At 40.1% G+C, this 21,302-nt stretch overlaps 2 long non-coding RNA genes across 2 annotated transcripts in view; one reads left to right on the top strand and one right to left on the bottom strand.

Annotated features, from left to right (window-relative positions):
* The window catches only part of LOC137154160 (uncharacterized), a 194,685-nt gene extending 187,150 nt beyond the window's left edge, over positions 1 to 7,535 (bottom strand). Inside the window, exons 1-2 of the long non-coding RNA XR_010920116.1 lie at positions 7,390 to 7,535; positions 4,311 to 4,397 (exon numbers count right to left, since the gene is read on the bottom strand). This is a non-coding gene — a long non-coding RNA (uncharacterized lncRNA). The remainder of the gene's footprint in view (positions 1 to 4,310; positions 4,398 to 7,389) is intronic.
* Positions 5,405 to 21,302, top strand: part of LOC137154161 (uncharacterized) — a 32,470-nt gene continuing 16,572 nt past the window's right edge. Inside the window, exon 1 of the long non-coding RNA XR_010920118.1 lies at positions 5,405 to 5,540. This is a non-coding gene — a long non-coding RNA (uncharacterized lncRNA). The remainder of the gene's footprint in view (positions 5,541 to 21,302) is intronic.

Here is a 21,302-nt window from a genome sequence, read left to right as displayed (position 1 = left end):
AGTGGTAATCAGTAACAGCTAATTCCACTTTAAATTAAATCCTACGAGCTGGCAAAGTACCGGACACAGCTACATTAAAAATCTTCTAAGCCTTCATCTATCCAATTTTTAAAGCATCATTACAATAGTAAAGAGAAATTCTGCTCCAAACTCCACAGAGCAGATCTTAGCTGTTATTCTGGTTTCCCTACATATGCAGAACTCTGAAAGAATATTAGAGTCAAGATCTTTCATGCAGAGCCAAAAATAGAATTTTGCTCTAAGTATGGTATGCTGTGTGTTGTGCTGTGCATTGCATTACATTCCTTGCAAACAAATTGTATTGAGAGCACTAAAGAATGATTTTTTTCCTAATCTAAGTATGTAGAATTCCAGAAACAGAAGGGCAGATAGAAGGCCAAAAGTATGAATTATGCATACTATACCAGCAAACGCTTACCCCCAGTATATAGCTGCAGCAGGTTTTGCATGGAAAGAGAAATGAGGAAGAAACAGATATTGAACAATTTTCTCCATAACTGGTTCTTACTCACTTTAAATGTAAAATTTTATTTAGCTTATTTCATAGGGAGACATAGTTATTAAAGTAGCACATTTACATTGGTTCCTTTGAAAAGATTTAATGCAAACAAGCCTGAAGTAATTGAGGAAAAAACCATCTCCCAACTGTTCTCAGAAGAGCTTAGCAAGGAGGAGGATGGCAGGAAAGAATTACTTTATTATATTGATTTTCTTGGGAAAATCAAAGTGGGATAAGCCAAATAGACCAATTCTCTTTTGCAAAACTCGATGGAAGCATGCAGAGTGGCATTGAATTTACATGTCAGAAACTGTTTGTAGTCATCTGGTTGTAACTGCAAAACCTACACATCATTACGCTAATAAAGCGGTTAATACAAGAGGATATCTTGATTCATTACTGCACATTCCTATTTTTAAAATTGATTAATGTATAAAGTATGTAAATTTTATATAAAAATGTAAACAATCAAACCATTAACCTGAAATATGAGAGTGATATAAAGCAAAAATGCAATGACAGATAAGTTGAGCGGCAAAAAGGTAATTGGGCCAGCAGTTTTCTGAAAGCTAAAATGCATCTTTGATCACAAAATAAATATTTTCACATGTAAGCAGACAGTTCTCTTCACTGTATTAAGTCTTGATTGTTGTTTATTTCTGAATAATGTATTAGCCTTTAATATAATTTTTACTTTATTGTTTCTTTAGCAGTGAATTGAAACAATCAAATATATTTTCAAAGCAAATATCAGAAGGAACTGAATTTTCAGATCTCATTAGAACCTAGGCTTGAGTAGTCTCATTCATTAGAAGTTGTAAGCATTTTGGGGCCTGGGACTCAACTTCATGTCTGTCTGTAAAGTCACCTCACAGACTTAACATTATGCAAGTAATAGATGATGATGTGAGTGAGGGCTGCAGGACCGAGCACTGAATTACTGGCTAAGCCCTGAATTTAGGGCACCGTATCTTTTTTGCTATACCATAGTTGATGAAAACACTAACTCTTGTGGTTATAGGGCTGGACTGGAAATCAGGAGAGCCAGGTTTAATTCCTGGCTCTACCACAGACTTCCTGTGGGACCCTGGACATTTCACTTAATCTCTCTAAGTCAGTTTCTCATCTATGAAATGCAGATACCACCACTTCCTTTCTCCCATTGCTTATTGTCTTGTCTATTGAGGCTGCAAATTCTTCAGTGTAAGGATATCTCTTAGTAGTTAGAGGCCTCATCTAAAATGAGGGTGCCATTGTACTAGACACTGTACATACACACAGTACTACAAACAGTTAACAATAACTAAAGTGAAGAAGTGTCCAATTGATGCAGTTTTAAAGTCAATTGCAAAACTCCCACTGACTTCGATTGGAGTAGGAGCTGGCAGTAAAGGAGTGTAAAGTTTGCAAGGAAATCTTTCCCCTCTGCTCTAGGTAGTGCTGTCACCAACTGTGGCAGAGAAAGCAAAGAACTCTGAACTGAAAATCTTGGCAGATCAAAAGCTTTTCAGCATACTATCAAATTCCGATAAAGTGATTGATCCTGTAATTCTAACTCCTAAATGAGCTATAAGGCATTAAAGACTCCTTAAACATTTTTCTTTCTTTTATTCCCCACTTGTCCCAATGGCCAAAGAGCTGCGTTAATGGAGGTGATCAGAAATTTTCCTCTGCATAATCCTCACTACTAGATTCAGATTGGATTATCTAGAAATCAGATGCTGCCCTACTATTATTACTAATAAAGTACAAAAACGGTATATCAAATATTCCTCACCTCTCCAACAAGTGCAATATATGAAAATAAGAACAGCCATACTGGGTCAGATCAAAGGTCTATTTATCCCAGTATCTTGTCTTCCGACAGTGGCCAGTGCCAGAGGCTTCACAGGGAATGAACAGAACTGAGCAATTTCAAATGATCGTCTGGGACACCTGGAGCATGAGGTTGCATTCCTGACAACCTTGGCTAAAGCCATTGATGTACCTATCCTCCATGAGCTTATCTAATTATTTATTTAACCCAGTTATAGTTTTGGTCTTCACAATGTCCCATGGCAACAAGTTCCAGAGGTTGAGTGTTTGTTGTGTGAAGCAGTACTTCCTCTTGTTTGTTTTAAACCTGCTGCCTATTAATTTCATTGGGTGACCTCTAGTTCTTGAGTTATGTGAAAGGGTAAACAAATACTTTCCTATTCACTTTCTCCACACCATTCATGATTTTATAGACCTCTACCATATCCCCTCCTTAGTCATCTCTTTTCTAAGCTGAACAACCCCAGTCTTTTTAAACTCTCCTCACATGTAAGCTGTTCCATAATCATTTCTACTATATCTTTTATGAGATGAGGCAACCAGAACTTCATGTTGTATTCAAGGTGTGGGTGTCCCTTCTTTTCCTACTTCTAGCAAAGAAAAGGATAATCAAAGACTTGAATAGGCCAACCTGAAAATTATCTAAAACAATAAGGTAATCCACTTTTTACAGCATCTTTCACAAAAGTCAGAGGAATTATTTTTCTGTATAAAATTAATCAAAAGCATCATTAAAAAGATTACATTTGAGTTAGGAACCTTTTATTGAACTATTTATAAATAGCCATTTACTGACCTATTTTTGATACATCAGAAAATCAAAATAACTCTACTCCCCTTCTAAACAGAAACAGAAAAACTGTAGTAATGCAATGACAAAGGCCAATACGTTGTTCCAGGCCCCTGGGCAAGTCCATGGCTTCAATGGAAATTCACTTACATTAGGTCATTCATCATCATGGCCCTAGGCTTTTTCCCCATTGTAGCAAGCTTCTATCAGAAAGGACATTTTGACCTAAGATGCCCATTGCTCAACTTCCTAATTGCATTAGGAGCCATCTCTCTCTCTCACTCACTCACACTGTGGTCCCAAGATGAGTGAGAATTCACAGAAAACGTTCAGGAACCCAATCTTGTGGCCATTAAAGTTCTATTGCAAAACTCCAAATCATTTCAGTGAGGACAAAAAGAAACCACAGCTCCATCCTTCCAGGACCTGGATCTTAGGATCAGTCTTGGAGAAATCAAAACTTTGCAAACATACCATAAATATATATCCATTCCTTTTTCTGTTTATAATGAGAAACAGAAAAACCAAACATTTCAATTCCTTTGTTGCCACTCTGGTTTTTTATTCCCTCTTCATATACTTAGGATCACATTCTATCTTCAAACAGACACACAGCTCCCACTGACTTCATATTTTCAATTTTATTTTTAATCACTTTTCCTCTGTCCCAGTCTCTCCTGTTTCCTTATTTTCTGTCTTTTCCTCTGCTGCTTTTGTTTTACTTCTTTGATCATTTGGCTTCACACAGTTGACTTTCAGCTTCTCTTTCCCGCTGATTTCTCACCTTACTCTCTCAGCTAGGTAATTTCCAACTTCAGTCCAGTTCTCCCCTCTTCACTTCCTATTTTGTTCCCTCCTCTCCTCTCTAACTTTCCTCCCTCCTTGATATTTTTTCCCCACTGAGAAAATCATGGGAAGAACTTGTTCTTAAAAGAGAACACAAAAGCAATCAGTTTTATTTTGCAAGGTTGTGCTTTTTAGTTTGGTCTTGTTTTTTTGTACATGGACACCCACCATAAAACTGATATTTTAATAAGTGAATGTGAGATGATTCTGAGGGCATTTGCTGTGCATTCATGACCATCAACTACAAAATGGCTCAAAAATTAGTCTTCTTGTTCTTTCTGTGGTACAGAAACAATATAAATACACCAAAACATGTAAGAATTCAGGGATATTGCTTACCTTAGAAGTTAAACCCAGGTACTCAGAGGTGGGAGTTTCAGATTGCTCAGTGAGTCCTTCTCTGCCTCCTTGTTCACATCTTGTCAACTAGCGAAAAAAACCAGCAAAAATAAAATGACAGAATATTCAAGATACCCAAACCAGTTGGGATCAGAAGAAAAGAACCAACAAGTTTTTTGTTTGAAGAAAGAACATTTGACATTTCCTTTTCTAAAGCATATTACTTACTACACAACACAAGATTTAGGCCTCCTCTATATTGGGAATTTCTCCCTATCCCAGCAATTAGCAACCAGTTACTGCCATAGCTGTAGCAGAGCAAACTCCAAGTGAGGATAAAGAAAACAGTGGTTTGTACTAATGGAGCTCACTCAACTCTTGCTTGAAATCACATTAAGCTGCACCAGTGCAAATTGCTGCTTTCGTTACCTACATTGGGTTGGCCATGGTGCTGTTACATCAGAGGCTGGCCATTACTTGCTTGCAATGGAACAGTCTCAACCTAGATGAGGCAACAGAGACAGATTCTGACCTCAGTGAAGAGTAAATTCAGAGATGTTAGTTGATGGAAAACAGGTGTAAATGGAAGGAAAATTAAACCTCTCTATTCTGCAGAACACATATGGAGTTGTGCTTCTTTTATATTTATCAGTACTTAAATATGATGCAATTTTTCACTGAGACAATGTTTTATTTGTACATTGTAAAGGTTGTTTATTGAATTTTAAAGAAGTCATTTACAAAATATTCTATGCAGGAGTTAGAGTATTTTGCATACCTATACTTTGGAACCAGTCACATCAATATAGCATAAAGAAACACCATGGAAACCACTGTCAATAAGCCTCCACCTATAACAAAGTTTAGTGGAAGTTCCAAATTGTTTCAATACATTTTAACTCTTCTTGTAGCAAAGCTTGACTACACTATTGTATGAGGGTTTCACTGTGCTAATCCACTTGGAATGTGAGATTTATCACCTTCCCCACAGTGTTAAAGGCTGCATTACAAGGTAATAATCACTTCCGCTTCCTCCTCTGCTCAGGACAGAAAAGAAAGGGGGAGCACAGTACTAAGGAGAAAGTCCTGGTTCCTACTATCTAGCTACTCCCAGCAAAGACTGAAGATATGGTTCTTCCAAAGCTCGGAGAGATCCCCTAGAACTGGAAGATGTGAAGAGAAACTGTCATCATTGCCAGGAAGAAAAGGAGAGGCAGAAACTCTTACCAGGTAAACCCCATCCTGTTAGGATAGAATCTGTGCATAGTACCCATCCTGAAGCCCCAATTTCAAATGAGTTTTACTGGAATCATTATTTTAGGATTAGTCTCTGTGGAGAAAGGGCTGGATATGGATGAATAACCAACTCACACAGGGAGAAGGGGGAAACAAGTAAATGCTCCTTTCTGGGAACACACACAGAATTTTCTGAGAGGAGCTCAGTTTTTTCTATCCTTGATTAGGGTAATGAGTTCCACCTGCTCCAACTGACATTCAAAAGCACAGCTGACTTCCCTCAGCCCAATCAAGCTAGGACAGGAGGAAAACAGTTGTGCCTCTTTGACTATTGCTGGTGACTTAGGGCCAGATCCACAAAGGGATTTAGGCACCACTGCAATTCACATAACCCCTGCTCATCTGCCTCCTAACCTTAGAGGTGCCTAAATTCACTTAGGTGTCTATTTTTCACTGTAAAATTTCCCTAGGCACCTAAGTTTCAGCCTCTGAAGACTACACTGTTGCCCCCAGCAAGCACCCAGGTGCCTGCCTCCTGCTTAAACCCCAGTGCACTCCTTAAACCAGATCTTACCTGTGGGGCCTAATTCTATTGGGATGCTCAGAGCATGCCTCGCTAACTCCACGTAAAAATGGCCAGGGGAAGGCCTCTCTTATAACTTTAGCCCAGGGGCTAAGTTACTTATCTGGGAGGAGGGAGATTCCATCTCAGTCTGCCTCCCTGCCCCACCCCTCAGGAGAAAAAGGTATTTGAACAAGGATTCCCCACTTCTCAGGAGAGTGGTTAGTCACTGGGCTATTCTGATGTGGTTTTTTCCAGCTCTCTGGTTAAATCTGTTCCAGAGTCAATATTAATTGGCACAGAGAATTACTCTACAGTCCAGTGGTTAGGGCACTCACCTGAGAGTTGGAAGTGCCCTGTTCAAATTCCTTCTCCTCATCAGGCTTGCTTCTGTAAGATGCTGAATGCCTAGCTTCTAAAAGGGTCTAAGTTTCTTCAGAGCCCAATGAAGATAGGCGCTCAAACGCGTCACAGAATAGGGTCCTTCAGTTGGAAGTTTCATGCTTTCTTGCAATATTTTAGCATTCCTAGTCCTGGCTACAACCAGGAAGTGCAGAGGCTCAAATATTGAACTTCTTAAAAAAGTCAACTAAGCTTTTTGAAATCTCAACAAAAAAAGTGTTTGGCTTGTGGTTAGTGAAAACAGGGGGTGGGGAAGGTGCTGCCCCTAGGGAAAAGCTCTGAATGGGTTTGCTTATTTCTAGTACTAATCCACCCAGCAGGGGCAGAAGGATCAAATGCAGAACACCTGGCATTTTAACAACTTGATATAAACACATTCTTCTGGCTTGAGATTCAGGAAGCCTGCTCTAGGCCTGAGTAGATCTATCCATACAGGCTCTTAGTATTAAAGAAAACTGAAATCACTCTGTATACCTCTTATGTTACCTCCTTTTACAACTAAAAATGGGGATACTTGGCTCATGTATGCAGGAAAAAACTATGTTCAAATAGAGGTAGGTGTAATAGCTGCTATCTATTTAGAGAAACTGATTTAATCTCATTCTGCTAATAGTTTTATTTACATTGACAATACAACAAAAAACCAACCCACTGGTCCCAACTATTATACTGTAAGTCACACCAGCTTGGCAACTTATTTTTTGCAGAAGCCTAGATTGTTTTTGCTTTTCTTTAGCAAACAGAAGGAGTTTGCTACTGTTGGAAGTCAGTATTGCAAATAATCTGACCCCACAGTCAGCAGTCTACCAAACCACTTTAAATCTCTAATTTCAGAGTATTCTTAGATCTCACAGTGCCTCCCCCTACAGCTGCACTCACAATCACTGGTCCCATGGCTGTAGTCCTGTTGCTGAACCACTATAGAATGTAGAGTGAAGGGCCAGGGGCTGCTTTTCTCTTTCATTATATTGCCCTGAGACCATAATTAGAACAGAACATCCTTAATTGCTTTATCTGCAGTGCTTGCACCAAGGGAATTCTCCCCAGCTGATCCTGGGGCTTTTAGAGTTCCATTATACCTGGCTGGTCCCTTTATCCAGGGTAAAGGGACCCTGGTAGAGGTGAGAATTTCACCACAGGTGTTCTGAATAAAATGAGTATGAACTTCTTCTTATTAGAAGGCTTTTAAATAGCTCCTTTCTGAAAGTGTTTCCATATCTAGCAAACAAAACCTCATTACTGCACAAATTTGAAACTTAGATTTTGATATTTGGTTATACAACTTCCAGTTTTCAGGTCCAGGCATAATAAAATATTATTTAAGTTGCTATTATTTGAAAACTATCCACTTAGCTCCATCTATGAAGTTGACAGAGAAAAGAAAAGCCGACAGATAATATATTCTGGGAGGGCCCCACCACTGAGAAATATTTTCATTGATCAAAGCAAAGAATGTTTCTTGCACTCTGTCAACAAGTGCTTTCCCACACAGGTACAGAGATGGGCACTGTGATGCTTGTAGGCAGTGCATTTTCTCTGACAGACTCTTTCAACAACAATTCCAAACATACACTACTAGAGGAATATGGATCTGGGTAACAGCTGTTGTTGGCTTTGGCTGCATAGCATATTCATTTACATTACTAAGCTGGTGCTCCCATCATATGTATTGAAATGCTACATTTTCATGAAACTAAATGAAAGATATAAATATTTTTTAAAAACAAAGAAAAACCCAAATGTAAACCCTTCATTTAACAAAAACAAACAAACAAAAAAAACTCCACTCACACTGCATTTAAACACTGGTGGCTAGAGCAGGTCAGCTGACTTGGGCTATAAAATTGCTTTGTAGATGCTTGGGCTGGTGCCTGAGCAATGGGACTCCATGGTAAGAGGGTCCCAGAACCTAGCCTCCAGCCCAAGCCTGAATGTCTACATAGCAATTTTTAGCCCAAGCCCAAGCCAGCTGACCCAGGCCAACTGTGACCGTACCATGGGTCTTTTATTCCAGTGTAGACCTGCCTGTAAAGTTGTTAAATAAGTATGTTATTGTCAACTATGTTGACATTTACAAAACTCAAGCACTTAAAAGCAAGTAACTGAATAGTTAAGTATATCATAGATCTTATATTACTCCCATAATATACCAATTACTTTTATCAAGTACAGAGATACATATTGCATCACAATACAACCTTTATTCTGACCTCAGACACACATTATTATTTCAACAGAAATCTCAAACTATAAACAGAACACAGACCCCTTCTGGAATAAAAATCCTATATACCCATTCACAATGACACATAGTAACCAGCCTCATATGCAAGTCTACGTCCGTATATCATTTTACCATAAAATCAACAATGTTACAATCATTTACCTGTTACATAAACATAAACAAAAACAACATTTATTCTTAGGACACAGCAACTAAAATCACTTTATCAAAATTCTAGTGTCAGTTCATAAGTATATTAATTGATAACATTCCTTTAATAGTATCTATTAAAATGAAATATTTAAATGAAGAAAAACCCTGATGGATTGGCCAGTTAACATTGTTGTGCTGTGATAAAATATGCCTTTATTTGTACTTGGTAAGAATCAAATGTTTGTTTGTTACGGGGGTAAGAATTAGGATGTCTTTAACTACTTACTCATTTACTTGGTTTTAAGTTTCGTACAAGAGGAGATAGCTAAATAGCTGCCATTATATGTGCTTTTTAGAACAAAGTTTTTTGGGTTCTGGAACATATAGCAATAGGTACTTCCAGTTGATGAAGTTTACAGTCTAGTAAGTCATGAGGGGAAACGTATTTATAAATCAGCTTTCTTCAGTGTAGTTCTTTGCGGCCCACAAAGATCTTGGGGAAATTGAGCCTACATGAAATTGTCCTGGTAGCAGAGCACATCTTTTGGGGCTACCTTTGAGATCAGACACTACACTGCAGATTTCCAGCCTGCCTATGTGTGATGATGAATTCAAGAGCTGAGACTATGTTACTGTGAATATTGCTGTTCTCAAAGCTTAATACTTGTATGTTGCAATCTGATGATGCTTTATGCAATTGCAATGTTGTTACCATCAGAAACAATCTGTTTACTTTGCATATTTCTACATTTTTGGGAGCTGGCTAGATTCTATCTCATGAAATTGGAATGGAGATTTACTAACTTATTTTGCAAGACAAAATGCCTTGCAAAGGATGTGAAAAGGTCCCACCATTCATAATCTGGGAAAATTCAGATTCAGTCCCTGCCTGCTGAACCGGGGTCCCAAGAGCAAGATAACCCAATATCCTTAGAATCCAGGCTCCATGGGTCAGAAGAGCTTCAGAAATAGTTGCAACAGATCAGGACTGAAATGCACTTCCTTCAGCTGGCTATAAGCAAATAATGCAGATCAAGGACCAGTCAGTAAATCTGGGCTTGAATGGATGAGACTTTACTACAGAGTATCTAATATATGAATTCATTAGCAGGGATAACTCACGTAATAAACTGCATCCGGAGACATTTGAAGGGCTATGAGCACAGTCTGAGGCAAGAAAAGATACACGTTGCAGCTTAACCCTTCACTGCTGACATAAATATGAATATTCTTGTGCAGTTGAGATGCATATTTTAAGTTCCTCTCTGTTTGCCAAAGATAAAACCAAGTGCAATGGCTGCCCTCTTGCTCAGTGCAGGCAAGGATCACTTACTTAATACGTAAAAGTTATAGTAAGATCCAGGAAAATCCAGACACAACTGTAAACAACAACTTAGTCACATACACACACATTACATTCATGGAGCATGTGTGTTTTCTGTTGGCAACATACTCTAATCTAAAAGCCTTCAGGTGCACAGAGTCCTATCTACTGCGCCCAGCAGTGATGGAAAGCAGGCAGTCTAACGGAGTTTCCTGGATTATCTCTACTTGGTTGTTCTTGTTCTTGTTCTTTGGGAAGGTGATCTCTCTGGTCGGTTGCACTCCTCACCCTGGCATTGAAGCAGCAGCCTCAGCAGCTAGGGAGACGAAGCTGCTTGGCTGATGCCAATGGTGGTGACCAGCTCTGAGACTGAAAGGTGGCAGCTAGTGCTGCTGGGGAATTGATTTTCACTTCCATGAAAAATTTAGAGGTTTTGGAAAAATTGTATTCCCAAATTGGGCCAAAAATCCAAACCCTTGAAATGTTGGGGGGAAGTGAAATTCCGTAGTGTTTTGTTTTGGAAAGCCCAAATGTTCCCCCAGTGTTTCCAAATCAAATATGCTCCTTGGGCTCTCAGACTCCCCTCGACTCTGGAAGCTCTGGCTGTATGATCAGGCAAGCTGCTAAGGAGTCTGGGAGCCCACAAGCTACTTCTCTGGTCCGACCCTATTGTTCTTGCTCATGTATGTGCAAATGTGTGTGTCACTCATATCCCTTCTGTGCCTCAGATTTTTTAATATGTTTAGCACTGTGTTCCTGGGTCTGTGATGGGTAGAGCAACCAATGCTCACCTTGCTAGCTGGGGTGTGACTTTGATGAGTCTGGGGGCAAAGGGCTTTCCACTCAGGTGTGCAGGAAGGCATGAGGAGGATGTGGAGATCACCAAACAGTAGATGCTGGAGCAATGCTACACTTGCTGTCTTGGTTCCCCCCCCCCCCCCCCCGCTCCCCACAGTGTGTGTGGATAAGGCAGGAGGAGGGTGCTGTTCCTTCCTCATTCCTTCCCCTGGCCCCAGTTGGTAGGCTATCCCACATGGCATAAAAGTAACAGAGCTTGACTTGCCTACTCCTGTTGCCCTCAGACATCAGAGCAAAGAGGGACTGGCTGATTGCCTCTTGCCTGCCAGGATAGGCTGAGGAAGGTGGCTTCTGATTGCTTTTAATGCTGGGAGTAGCCATTTAGAGCTCTTTTGCTTTCTGCTGGTAACTCACTAGTATGGCTCTGTTCCACCCCCACCCTTATCTAATGGGCTAAATGTCTTATAAATATGGGGGCTAGGCTGATCACCAGACTTTGTTTGGATCTGGAAGGAATGTTACCATATGATGAAACTGGCAAACTTCCATGTGGGTTTTTTTCCTCACATCTAACATCCTGGGGGTCTGGTTGGGAGGATTTAAATTACATTGTCATAATTTTAGTGGGTTCCAGTGCAGCTAGTGGGTGTAACGATGGTCCAGTGTGAGGACCCTGCAACTCAATGGACTGCTTGGACATGGGCCAAGAGCACAACATTGCACAGTGAGAGATTTGCCTGCCTGTCTTCTGGAGCACATGGGTCACCTCATTTCATCTCTCTTATCTTCTGTGTGGAAGAAGGGAGAGAGTTGGGACTCAGGTGGGCCTGAGGGTGTAGAGAGAACATTGCCCACATAGCTGCCCTCAGGTTTGTAGAACTCAGCCATTTGTTTCCAGTTGAAATCTGCACAGGAAAAGCCCTGCCCAGTAGTTGAGGGAAATGGTTCCCATTGGTTAAGGGTTTTAATAAAGCTGCATCCTCCACCTTTAACCCTACTATTGCATACATGTCTCATTGTTTCCATGCCCACATCAATGAATGGCTGGTGCCTGAGTGGCTTACTCTGGGCTTGCTGGCTCAGTTGTGCCATTGACATGACAAAGTCAGAAGTAGCCAGCCAAGTATAGGGGGCCTCTGAGCACTTTTGAAAATCCCATTTAGGCAGCCAATCCCTTAACAAAGGTCCGAGCCCCACTCTTCTTGGAGTTCTCTCTCTGTGTTGGAGCACATGCATTCAAACTTTTTGAAAATTTTCCCTTCTCTAAAGCAGAAGGTTAAGCCTGAGTTATTATACTTTAGTAAACTGGTCCCAGCACAGAATCTCACTGTATTACATAAACAATTTCCTTAAAAAGTTGCATTGGCTCCACAAAGATGTATGAGGCAAACAGAAACAATTTACTAGTTTAAAACTGATGGCATACCTAAAAAAAAATTCTTTGTTAGCATCATGTGAAAAATATCCACTTTTTAGAGGGTTCTCCAAGCCAAATTCTAATAAATAGATTTTTGTTAAAAGGACATGCAAATGAGAAGTACTGTTAACCTACTAGAAATAGTACTTTGACAGACACTTTACACATAACCCAACTGCTGAAATCTGCACTTTTAGCAAAAACACCATTTGAAAAGTGTTGTTTTATATTGGATATCTCATCAACTTTTGGGACACTCAAGCCTGACTTCTTTGTCCTTTAAACAAATTATATTATTTCAAGTCATAGTTTGTGACAGAAACGAGCCAGGAGTGAATAACCCTCTTAGGTGTCTATGTTTCTCTTATGCACTTCTTCAAAGGGCAAGTTCAAAGGATTTTCAAAGAGCAAGTTCCTTTTAACTGATGCAACACATTGCTAATTAAAGCCCGTTACCATAGCTGGCATGTATATATACCCTCCTCTTGCAGAGCATTTGTAAATCTCCTTCACATTAATGGGAATTATACAAGTGCATCAAGAGAAGAATAGATCCCTTGGGACTTTGACATTGGAAGTGCCTCAGAATTGGTGCCAATACATAATGCCTGGTTTGATTCTATTAAAAATCATTATACTGTAGCTGTTAGAACATTAATAGTGAGCTTCATGGAGTATAATTCTCCCAGGGGAGGTTTGCATTATCCAGCCAATACTGTATATGTGACAAAAATGAATTACAACTTCTATTAAAGAGTGTGGCAACAGGACTTAATTATATATCTCTACATTGCAATTTAATATGTACCAGATAACCTCTGGCCCAATAGACTGCTTTCTCTAAGTGTGGCTGGCCTGTCCTATGCCCAGAACCTGGTATTTAGGTAGATCAGTTGGTTTTCAGGTCCACATGCTAGGATTTAGTTGCATTCCAAAGAAAATATAATTATATTAATTTGATTCTGTAGAAGATGAGTTATACAAAGATACGAAAATGGAGGTTTGCAACCTTAACTACAGCAATGTGCTATCAGCATGACTGCTACAACACAGCATTTTATAAACCTTGGGCCAGATCCTGAGCTAGTGTAAACTAACATAGCTCCATTGAACTCAGTTTACACCAACTGAGGATCTGGCCCATTGCCTACTCACTTAAAACGTCATTCGTTTATACTTTCACCACCCCAGTGAATTAGGTACTTCTGACCGCCATTTTATAGATGGCTAACTGACTTGCTCACGGTCACACTGCCAGTCATTGTAAGAGCCAGAATTAGAACTCAGGACTTCCTTACTTCGTCATTTGCTCATTCCTCTAGATCAGGGGTTCTCAAATTGGGGGGTCAGGACCCTCAGGGGATCGTGAGGTTATTATGGGGGGAGGTCACAAGCTGTCAGTGCCCATGCATGCCTGGGCTCCAGCTGTCAGCTTGAGCCCTTCAGAGCTGAGAGGCTGGAAAGCAGTGGCTGCTGGCCAGGTGCCCAGCTCTGAAGGCATCGCCACTGCCAGCAACAGCACAGAAGTACGGGTGGCATGGCATGGGGGGAGGTCTTCACTTTGGGGGAGGGGTCATCACAGGCTGAAATATTTTTAAAGGGGGTACCAGCAAAAAAAGATTGAGAACCCCTGGTCTAGATCACACTTCCACCCATGAAAGCAGATGTGCTGAACTCATAAACTGCTATCTGAACCTCAGTTTCACCTATAGAACCTCAAAGAACCCCAGGGCAGTTAAGGGCATGAAGCGCTTCACAAAATTTAGTCTTTAATAGGCTAAATCATCAAAAAACAATGACAAGTGAAACTGGCCAAAAAGTTCTCCAACAGAACTGAAATTTTGGTGTGAAAACTTCCTATTTTGCAGAAAGTGTTTGGGTTCTTTTTGAAACCCCATCAATTCTTTCAACAACCAAAAAATAAATCATATATTGAAAATTGAAACAAAATCAAGTTTTCAGTGTGTCTGAAAAATTCTGTGAAAAAGCTAGATGAAAATGAAATGTTTTACTTTTTGTCTACATTTGTCATGGACAATAAAATAAATTTCCCAACCCGCTCTAGGGATGAATAAGTCAGTTTGATTGACTGGTTTGCATTTCAGAAGAGATATAAAATAAGAAGGGCTGTATTTGAAAAGCAGAAAGGGAGTGCTATAGATTTTTGCTTGGCAAATAGACAAGGCATAATCTGTGTGATAGGATGTTTGGAGAAGTCTAAGGATTTGTAGTGGCAAGTTTTAATCACATATTCTCTAATCCATTAATCATATGCTCCTGATAAGGAAGTTACTAGCATATCTAGAAAACCCCTGACTTTAGGAACAGTTAAGAGCACTCACCACTTTGCAGAATGTACTTCACTGCTTGTAGGATAGGACGCACAAATCTTGACCTTCCTAAAATAATTATGAAAGTAAAGCAATCCCAGAGTGCTGGATTCTGTTTTTGCCTTTTTTTTTTTTTTTTTAAATAAGGCTTTCAGAGTTTCTGCTCTAAGATTCTTAAATATATGTGATATAGTGTGCTTTATTTCCTTCAAAGCTGATTGTTAGATTTTTGGGAGCAGTATTAAAGCATTCCATAAATTCCAAGTGAGTATTTCCTATTTTTAGATGTCAGTAATAATAAACTAAATGTATGCTGCTTTTCAAAATATATGCTTTTCAAAATATAATCTAATGAAAGTAAAATTAACCAAGACAATTTGGGACTTATTTTAATATATTTTGGACTTAAAATACATCTAAAATCAAGCTAACAAAGTATCTTGGTCCCTAGAAAGCATAAGTATTCACAACTGTTTGCTTAATTTAAGCTTTTTATATGTTTAGCATCTAAATAAGCCTTATCAAACATTTCTTGCTCCACTGGCAATTTTCTGACCTCCTAGTTGAAGATCTAAGCCCCTAACTTTGGTTCATGGATGAGTAATCACAGCAGGTCCACAACAGAATTTATCCTAGAACTACAAATATATCATCTGCAGCGTTGTAAATCAAAGCCTCAAAGAGCATCATTTAGCCTGAAGCTAAAATTGCTTGTTTATCAGATGGTGCCTAGTTTAGCATGGAGCAGTTCCTTGTAAATCTCAGGGACCTTTTACAGCATATACTTAAGCAAGCATATTGGCTCCTGGGAGACTTTCTGAGAGCTTTAATGACTGCAGACTGCTAAAAGATCCAGGCCCTGGTTTAGTTAAAGTGGTTACTTGTATAGTTTGGCTCCATTTTGTAAACTCACAAAGATAAGGTGTCTGCTTTATCTAAAGAAAGAACAAGCATTAGTTTCTTAGGAAATCTTTATATCCTAAGTGTTAATGTTCTTGTGGCTTTTGGTATTTTGACCTTTGTCTGTTCGCTTTTGATTTACTGTGGGAGCAGAGTCCTCTCCCTCTAAGTCCTTCCTATGTTTTATAGCTACTTTGAAAAGCACAATGAAATACTTTCAGCATAGCTTTTAAAGGCTAAAAGCTATACTATTTTTGATTCATAAATGTGTGCTATGCAAAATTAAAACCTTCCATTAATAAAGAAGCACAAAGACAACCCATTTTATTAGTCCTGTGAAGGTAAACTGTGACCACAACAGCTCAATAGGACTATTAATGACCCTCTTTCAATACCCCTTTCCTAGTCCCAACCTCCCCGGTCAAGTCAGCACTTTGTTCCTGTGTGACAGAAAGGTTTATGGATTCTGGCCTCGCTGTTGTAGTAGCAAAGGGAAATTGTCCACAAAATTCCTATTGGTTTAAAAGTGTAAGCACTTACTAGAGTCATGAACAGTGTATTGACTGAAACTACCACCAAGGATACTGGTAGCTGATCAACTACTTTCTGATAGAGTTAATGTAATTCATTAATTATAGAGCTCATTATCAAGGTCTTTCTTTTTTATATGAGCTAATTACAGTTCACTTCAGGATAATCACCTGCTATTTGACAACACCTTTTATCAGCATGCAGTGATACAAAGAGAACAAAGTCTTTTTAATAGGTTTATTGGAGCAAAAACTGCTCTAAATGAAACTGAGGCAGCACTGTCACTACTGCTCCCCGTTATAGCAGAAGGGAAACCTCATTTATTTCAGTGGGGTTGCAGCGGTGTGAATGAGAGCAGAATTTGGCCCATTATGTTTCTAGACAGTGGATGTAACAAATTTCCAAATCTAATCTAAATCTATTTGTTAGATTTGCATCACGTAATGCTTTAAAGCTTTCGTCACTTTTGCAGATTTAGGGAGAAAGTGCTTTTGTCTATGTTAAGGGCAAAGAGATCTGTCATTTTCTGTGATGGTTTTACATTTCTTAAACCGAGAATTCTGCCTTGTCTATTAAGTACAGCTCTTGCTGGCACCAATCCAATGCCTTACACTCAAGCCAAGGACTCCTGAGGATAAGCACACACGGCTTGTCTTGAAGCTAAAAATATGTTCACCTGTTGCATATTTTTCAAACAGAAGTAAGCCCCCATAATACCCAGTAAATAAAAAATTAAATAACCTTTAAGCTTAATGGAAATTGCTATATTTTAAAGCCAATCTTTTCCAATTAGATTGGGCTAAATACTCCAAGAGATTCACCAGTTCACTGTGCCTAAAACTGACAATGGCCCACTTAATGGGGAAGCACTTCCACTTGTTTGCACTATTACCTTTTTTTTTTTTTTAAGAGCATTGAAAGATCAAATCCTTTCTTCTTAAGCAAAGCCCAAGTAAAGGGGCTTTGTACAGGAGGTGTCTGCAAAGGTTAGGGAAAGAAATGGTTCTTGTCCATCTGTGGAGCACATCCTGAGCTGTTGTTCAACCACTGCTATTGCCCAGGATCTATAATAGTCTTTGGGGCTTCTAAGCCCTGCAAATACACTGCCCCTTCCCTGGCTCACCTCAAAACCCGCACTTTCATGCTATCATGGAGCACAACTCATTACCATTGACTGTCTCTTGTGAGTCTGGATGTTCTGTTAAAGACCTCCAGGTCTGAACATTGGGTCCTGTATCTCTTTCAAAAGATGTTTTGCACTGTATTTCAAATGTAGCATGAGTATAGTCAGTTACAGCAGTTGCCAAAACTTTTTATTTTTATTGAAAAACAACGTAAAAATCTAAGTAAAATATGAATAATTATTATAGGAATTAAATCTACTTCCCAATAGATTTAGCTATGCCTCCCATTTTTAATGAACACTAGTATTTTACTTATTAGATGTTGTCTTTTCTTTTACTGGTACTATCCATTATAATCCTCTTGTGTGCTTAAAGGAAATCTGCCATTTGCTTAAAAGGACAAAAGTTTCCATGATAACAGATGCATGTGTTTTACAAGCACAAACTCCTATTTACTCTTATTGGCATACTATAGCACTTTATACGTTAAAAAGTAAGTAATCCTCACAACAGGTCTGTGAGGTGTCTGACAGCTGGGGAGAATGGAGACAGAACAGCAAAGTGACCTGCCCAAGGTCACACAGGGTATCGGCTTGTCTACACTTACAGCACTGCAGCTGCACCGGTGCAGCTGTGTCCCCGTAGCGCTGAGTGAAGTTGGTAGCTACACGGACAGGAGAGCTTGTCCCATTGGCATAGGTAGGTATTCCACCTCCTCGAGAGGCGGTAGCTGGGTCGACAGGAGATTTTTCCAGACCACTGAGCGACATAGTTGTACTGATATAGGTTGGTAGTGTAGACTAGGCATATGCCTACACTGCACACTAAGCCTGGATCTGTGGGACCCGAACTTGTGGATTTGGTGCTTCCAAGCCTGTGCTGGAATCTTCTACACTATATTGTAAACCTGGATTTACAGTTGCTGTACCTGGGTGTCTCAGCTATGCTAATGCATCCATATTGCACTAGGCAGACCTTCTGACTCAGGTCCCTGGCTTGAGCTGTGTTCACACTGCAAAATGACAGGGCTTGGACTCAAGCCATAGTGTGGCTTGGGCTCTCACCCACCCCCAGCAGGTCCTAGGGCCTTGGTCCTGAGTCATTGCTGAGCCGAGTCAGACTGATGGATGGATGGTAGGGGTGCTTGGGCTCAAGCCTGAGTCAGAGCCTGGGCTCAGTATGCAGTGTAGACATATTCACAGTGAATTAGTGGCAGAGTCAGGATTAAAACTCGGAACTCCCTGTCTCCAAATCCGGTGATCCTTCAGCCTTACAACTATATATGTTTTTCTGAATAAAATGACTGTGAAGTGCCACATCAATAAAGTATCCTGTTTTAGATTAATTAATTTTCATTATTTCAAACAAACATACCAATCAGAAAAACAATAGCAACGTATTAAATGGAAGAAAAGCACATTCAAAACAAATACTGAACAAAGAAATCGCACTCAGGAAAAGGTGACTACTTCGGTTAAAGAAAAAATGTGCAGGGTTAAATTACATGAAATACAACAATCTTGAAGGGCTATTCTCTTTATAAAGCATGGAATAGACCTGTTGGATTGGGTAAGAGGTGGAGTAAATCAAAGAACGTTGTGTCATGTAGAATATATGCTGTAATTTCAGTCAATCTTGAAAACAAAGAACTGCAAAAGGAGAGCACTCGATTTAATGTAGAGATAGTCCAGCTATTGATCCTAATCTACACTGAACTCAAGGGAAAAAAATCCATACAAAAAGCATGCTGATGTTTGAGCCATCTATGCATCCATCCTTCAGCAATCACCTATTCTTATAAAGTCATCCCAAGTCTTTCTTCAGTAATGTCATCATACCCGGCCATCAGATTTACCAATCTCTGAGCCTACTGTCATAGGCATTCCCTTTACATTTCAGCAGCAGTGCTAATGATAAAATCTTTATTAAATGCAACACAAAATATATCTTAACAAATACAGCCCCTAAAAGAGGAATTTGTGATTCAATCAAAGATCGCAGTCAGAAAAAAGAATCATAAATATCCCCCAAAAGACAGATAATCAGTGCCCAGTGAACAAAAACCAGAGGTTAAATTCTGGCCCCATTGAAGTCAATGGCAAATTTCCCTTTGACTTTAACCAGGGCCAGGATTTCATCCAAAGACCTCAAAATAATCACAGTCCCTGCAAAATGTATGTGCCATTTTTTTAAAGAGCTATTGGCTCTAATTGGGCTATATAACTACAAATTACAAAACTCTATTTTTAAATGTGTCAAAATAAAGACTTCAGCAATATCTATAGATATGCTTATTGTACCCATTTATATTAAGAACTAGACAATGGCCAGAAGTTAGAGCCAGAAAAATTCAAATTAGAAACAAGGCACCGATTTTTAGCAATAAGGGTGATTAACCACTGGAACAGGAGAAGTGGTGGATTTCCCATCTCTTCAGATCAAGACTCCATGCCTTTCTGGAAGATATGTAAAACTGAATCATTGGGCTCAAAGGGAGGGTAAGTGGGTGAAATTCTATGGCCTGTGTTACAAAGGAGGCCAGCAACTAGGTGATCTAATGGTCCCTTCTGGCCTTTAAAAAAAAAAATCAATGAATCACAAAGCCCATTGTAACAAGGTGGCTTGCCCTTAACTGCTGAAGGGCCTAGGGCTAGCCAGCCCTGATTACAAAGGAGCCACACCTGGGTTGGATCGGGTAGGTCCACTATAAGAGTGGCAGGCAGCTGTAATGAAGAAGCTGGAGAGAGAGAAGCTGCAGTGCAGGGGAGTTGTGAGAGTTAGAAAGGGTGAAAACTATGTGGTTATATGTGCAGTTTTTCTCCTTTGTGAGAAGTGATGATTCTCTTCTGTCTCATCACAATGAGAAAGCCGACTCTGAATACTGTGAAACTTGGCCTCAGCCTGATTTCTTCTGGCAGAATGCTCTATAGCCTAGGGACCTCCGCAAAGGGCTCTCTGCTTCCATATTCTGACAGCTTCATCCTGGGTCTTGACAGTTCCATTGTCCCAGATGAATATAGCTCTCTTGATGGGATGTGTGTGCAGAGGCAATCTATGAGATGCCCTGGCCACAATCAGTTTAGTCATGTAGACTGATACCAGGGCCTTGAACTGGATCTGGAATCAAAAAAGGAGCCTATGAGATTCCTGGGGTGCACTTTAGCATTGTACTCATGCCAGTCTAGCACAGCCAGCCCCTTCCATCAACGTCAGATAGAGTAAGTTACTATACTTCCACCAGGAGGTGATAAAGACATGCATTGTACCTGCCCGATTGCCCTCTGAGGAATGGTTGTGGCTTCTTGGCTAACCAGAGATGATAAAATCAGTTTCTCCTATTATTGTTCTTTGAGTGTCCCTCCACGTTCCCACTCCTGAAGGGTCGGTGGTGCAACTCTGACAGTGGAACACTTCACAGCCGTGTTGTTGGAGCACTCTCACATGCACCCCCCTCCTGCCCTATAAAAGGGTGTATGTGGTGTTTTGGCTGCCTCAGTTCTTTCTAACTATGGTTGCAGGCAGACTGGAACCTCTCTGGATTCAGCATGGATCCACTTCTTCAATCTACAGTAATATAGCTACTTTTAGCTGTACTTAGGACCTTAGTTCTTTCTTCCTTTCATTTTATTCAAATTATTTTATTTTATTTGTTGAGGCTGCTTTAAATTCTGCATGCTGAAGCGGTCTCATGGGTCCCATGGCACATCTGAAGGTAGGGCCAGCCTTAAGGAAAATGGTGGCCTGGGCAAATTTTTAGCGCCCTTTCTTTGAGTCCAGTTGCATGGGAGATAGGCGGAGGGAGACGGCAGCTCCTTGTACCGTGATCCCTCCCCCCACAGTTGGGGAGCAATAGAGGCAGGAAGTGTGTGGGGGGGAGGGGGGTAGTATGGAGATTCTGCAGCCAGGGAAGTTTCTGGAGGTGGGTCTCACCTGGCCTCAGGAGCAGCCCATGTAGGGGAAGAGGAAGTCCCATCTCTCCCCAGCCTGGCTG

The sequence above is a fragment of the Emydura macquarii genome, unplaced genomic scaffold, assembly GCF_026122565.2.
Source record: "Emydura macquarii macquarii isolate MOO-44397 ecotype Brisbane River unplaced genomic scaffold, CSIRO-AGI_Emac_v2 contig_1253, whole genome shotgun sequence".
In the NCBI taxonomy this organism is placed as follows: Eukaryota; Metazoa; Chordata; order Testudines; family Chelidae; genus Emydura; species Emydura macquarii.
Note: the sequence above shows the minus strand (reverse complement) of the source record. Positions and strands in the feature narration are given on the sequence as shown.